Source organism: Lupinus angustifolius, chromosome LG05 (assembly GCF_001865875.1).
Source record: "Lupinus angustifolius cultivar Tanjil chromosome LG05, LupAngTanjil_v1.0, whole genome shotgun sequence".
NCBI classification, from domain to species: Eukaryota; Viridiplantae; Streptophyta; class Magnoliopsida; order Fabales; family Fabaceae; genus Lupinus; species Lupinus angustifolius.
In genome coordinates this window covers 25286293-25291562 of record NC_032013.1, presented here as the reverse complement: position 1 = coordinate 25291562, position 5270 = coordinate 25286293, and positions in this window count along the sequence as shown.

Sequence of the window (5270 nt, the reverse complement as noted above, 5' to 3'; positions counted from 1 at the left end):
AGCTGGTTAGTGAGCAACTTCAAGTTGACTCCATATTTTTCCACATAGGCCAAGTCTTGTTGAGTCATGCTTAAGGCTAAGCACATAGCTTGCCATGTCAAGCTTAAGCATGTCATTTGTGGATCATTTTGGCCTATTTTAAGCACTTTGCTTATATTTGATTAAGTCTTCTCTTTTCCATCAAAATCCTACAAAAATATAATACAAAAGATATACACAAAACATATATACAAGATTGTGATATTTTATCAAAAAATGTTGAATTAAGTTGGTTTTCTCAAATTTGCCAAGGATAAGTGCCATAAAAAGTGCATGAAATTTAGGCATTTTTGACACTTATCAGAGGCAACCCAATATATTTTCGTGATATATATAAATTTGTTTATCTTATTAAAATTCTTTTATTCTATTCTTTAAATTTAAATATTTAAAGTGAAAAACGAGAAAAATTATTTTGGTCCATAAAAACAAATTTTGAAATCAAATTCAAGACGAAAATGAGTAAAAATCATTTTGGGTCAAAATGGGCAAATCTTGTGAGCCAACATGGTGCAACATGGGCTAAGCCAAAACCTGTCAACCTGATTCAAAAGTTACATATTTCCCTCATCCTTCTGTCCCTTTTGGAATCTCATCCCATTAAAATCCCCCTTGACTGAAATTTTACTTTCATCCTCATTTTGAAAAGTCAAAATAATTCTCTCTCACAAACTCTCGTAAAAAAACTCTCTCTTCTTCAAAGTTTCAAAAGCCGCAACAACATGTAAATGATCATCTCTTTTAAAGCATCAATAGTTTATGTTCTTCTTGAAACCTTTTTTATTTGAGAAATTATTCAGCATCAAAGTAAAAAAATTCAAAAAGATTCAAAGATAACCCTAAATCAAAAGGTTTCAAAAATCTTCATTCTTGAAATATTTTGAAGAACACATGTGTAACTTTTGAATCTCCTTAAGTATTAATGAATATTTGTGTTGAATGTGTACTGGATATGAATAGAATAATGTGTGTTGGATATGAATAGAATAATGTGTGTTGGATATGAATAGAATAATGTGCACGTGAAAATCTTGTCCAAAAATTTTGATGTTGAAATTTGAATTTTTTTTCCTCTAGACTTTTCTCCAACATGAATTTGATTGATGACCAAACATGCCTAAACATGACTCATTCATGATTATGGAAAATCAATATTTTTAAGGCATTGGTTTGTGCACAAAGTGTTTGAAAAAATGACTCAATCAAGTAGTGAAAAACGTGTAGAAATATGAGTAAGTTTTTGAGCCATAATGTTGTTTTAAAATTGCAAACTCTAACCACATTAAAATCTATTTTCGTGGCTGGAAACTTTATGCTTTGGCTTAAATACTTATCTTAAATATTTGTTAAAGGAGAAAGAGTCCATACATGCACATAAATTTGAAATCTTGCAAATTTTATGAACTTTGTGTTGTATCCTCACTTTTTCATGTACCAAATGCCTTAAAGAACATTAAAGAAATTTGTTTTAATGTGTTAATTATGTTTTAGGGTTGTTTTGGAAAATATGATGCAACCGTAAATTTTGAAATTTTTTACTTAGGCACTTTTTGTGAGCATGTGATTTTTTCTTGGTTGATTGAAAAAGAATGATGTTTGGGCTGTTTTGATAAGGTTAAAAACATCATAAAATTAGCAAATCATAGTCACAACTTGAACATTAATTTTGTGATACAAAAAAATAATTTTGTAATCTCATTTGGATCCTACACATTGATTTGGATTATGATGTAATGTTACTTGTTTTCTTCATTTGTATCATATTTTGATTTCAATACAATCAAGTTATTACTTTTGGTTATGTTTTGATTCTTTATTAAGTTTTTAATACGGTTTTAGCTTGATCACCTAAAACTTGATTTAAAGATCCAAAAATGCTTCTTCTTAAAGTATTGACAAGTGAACTAATAAGTCTTAGTTCACTTGCCAATTCAAAGCATCTATATTAAGCAACTTGTATTCAAGGGTAAACAAGGTTAACGAGCCTGAAGTAGGGTGTGACAACCTTCTCCGACGAGTGGCAGTTAAAGATTGTTTAGTGTATTATGCAAGGTTTGAAAATCATCTTATCAAACTAGGACACTAGATGAGGGATTTAGAAATGATGTTTGGAATTAATCAAAAAGTTTAACACATAACTTGTTAATGTTTTCAAAAATCATTTGAGTCTAGAAATAATTCTATAATTCAAACCAATCTTCTCTTCAAGAATTTGTGAATACTAGTTTATGTTTTTCTCAGTTAACGTTTATGCAAACATAACACAAAATCATCAAATAGTTGTTAATCGTTATTTTTGCTACAATATGCCTATATGATTCTCTTCTAATGCACTTCCATTTGGTTCGACATAACCCTATACTATACTACAATTGAATCTTGAAAGAGATGCAAGTGTCAAATAGTAAAGTGTTAAAATTTATAAATTTTATTTGTCGAGTAATGATTTCTAAAAACAAAGTGTGGTGAATAATTATCTAACCGCTAACATAGAAATAATATGCAAAAAGTGCAATCCAATCAATGGATTGTTACTTGTCAAATAAAGAGTGGTGAATAATTATCTAACCGCTAACATTTACGTTCTGTCTTTTACATTTCCACAACTAACATTTACTTTCCGTCATTTACATTTCTGCAACTAACATTTACTTTCTGTCATTTACATTTCCGCAACTAACATTGATTTATTGCTTTATTCTTTATTCTTTACGCATCTAACATTCATCACTCCAATTAAATAAAATAACTTGTACACTAGGAAAACCCTTTCAACAAGTGACATATTTTGTTGTTGAGGGGGGATTCCCAGTGTAATAGTAACAACCATAGAAGGCAGAATTGGAAATTCATGTTATATTTTAGTTATCAACCAAAACATTGCATCAATAACATCCTAAAATCACAGGACACAACCATATTGGTTTCTATAAAAAATTCAAAGCCTAACTAATTTAACTGAACATGTAAAAATGAAGAAAAATTCCAAATAAAACTGCAAAAATTGAAAAGAAATGAAAAAAGGGTTGTTTTTGAATTTTCAGGAGAGTGTTTTCAGACGTAGTATGGTTTTTTCAACCCCTAATGCATATAATATTTTTTCAATTCTGATAAAGAGTTCAAAAGTTATACCAAATATAGAATTTATCAGAAATGGAAATTCATGTTAAATTTGAGTAAACAACCAAAAATTTGCATCAATAACATCCTAAAATCGTAGGAAACAACCACAAAATGTTTCACTACGAATATCCCCTAGTCATGCACTATATGCAACAGTAACAACCACAAGGATAGAATTGGAAATTAATAATATATTTCAGTAAACAACCAAACTTATGCTTCTATAACATCCTAAAATGACAAGACACAACCACAAAAAGTTTCTAGCAAAAATAGAGAAGAAATGGAGAAAGGGCTTTTTCTTGGATTTTCAAGAGGGATTTTTCACACGTAGTATGGAATTTCTGATAGAATGGATTTTCCTACCCCAAATGCACATATTTTTTTGTCTAATTCTGATAAACAGTTTAAAAGTTATGCCAAAAATAGAATTATTTAAATACTATGCAAAGACCTGAATTTCCTTTGGTGATGCACCACAAGCAGCAGTAACAACCAAATAGGGCAGTAATGGAAATTCATGTTAAATTTGACTAAACAAAGAAAAATTTGCATCATTAACATCCTTAAATCATAGGAAACAACCACAAAAATTTTCATGCCCGAATTTCCCATAGTCATGCACTACATGCAATAGTAACAACCATAGAGGGTAGAATTGGAAATTAAGGTTATATTTGAGTGAATAACCAAAGCTTTGCATCAATAACAACCTAAAATCATATGAAACAACCACAAAAAGTTTCACGCTCGTATTTCCCCTAGTCATGCACGTGGAATTAACTGAAATTATAACACATAACTTGTTAATGTTTTTCAAAACGATTTGAGTCTAGAAATAATTTCATATTTCAAACCAATTTTCTCCTCAAGAATTTGTGAATATTAGTTTATGTTTCCTTGTTAATTTTTATGCGACTTAACATAAAATCATCAAAAAATGTTAATAAATATTTTTGCTATAATATGTATATATGATGTTCTTCTTATGCAATTCCCTTTGGTTCGAGTCATAAATTGTATCTCATTATAATGAGTGATCTAACTACTAACTTTAATTTTTAGTCATTTACATTTCCGCAACTAACATTTATTTTCTATCATTTAAATTCTGCAACTAACTATTTTTTGCTTTATTTATTTATTTATTTATTCTTTACAAACCTTCCATAAGGAAGTAGTTCGGTTAATAAAGGAAAACGAAAAATAAATAGCACTCATTATCACTTGTATTAATTTTCTAAATTCATACCATTAAACCGGCATTGAAATTTATTCCAACAATGCCGAGATTGTAGGAAGTTGTTAATAATTCAATAAAGGTAAGTTTTTTATCAAATGGAATATTCTTAAAACCATTATATCTGTGTTGGAATTTATTCCGACAAAGCCGAGATGGTGAGCAAAGAATTAATTAATTAAATAAATAAAATCATAAACTTAACTAATCATCCATTGCATCGAAAAAACACCTTTCAACAAATTGGCGCTTTTGTCGGGGAATTGCTTTTAATAGAAAAAAATTTGTATGGCATATTATCATTAATAATTGTGCATAAAATTTCTTTTTACTTTTTGAACAAATTTAATTTTTAATTTGTATAAAAACGTAAATTACAAACTTTGTAAATTCATCTCTTTTTCTTCTAATCCCTTCCTTGGAAAAAGACAGAAGTCTTTTTGTGCCTGAATTGTAGGAATAAAGAGATAGAATTTTCTTTCAATCCAAAATTAGAAAAAACATTAAGAAAGAAGAAGAAAGCACAGAAAGAAGCAAAACAAGCCAAACTATTCCAACAGAAGTAGAATCATCAATGGTGAACAACCACAAAATGTTGATGGGTCAGGAGCTGTAAATCAACCAATACTAAGGGTTTTGTTAGCTTTAACCCAAGGAACATGATCAGAATAGGGAGCCCTGCAGGTAATCAAAAGCCTCCCAAGATGAAGTATGGATTGGTACAGCTTATGTACACAAATCCTTTTGTCGGGCTAGATCATAAAGTTCCCTATAACCATGTGACTAAGTTTTATGAAGTAGTCGGGACTGCCGGAATATCTGAGGCAGAAGAGGAAGTCGTACATCTCAAGCTTTTCCCATTGACTCT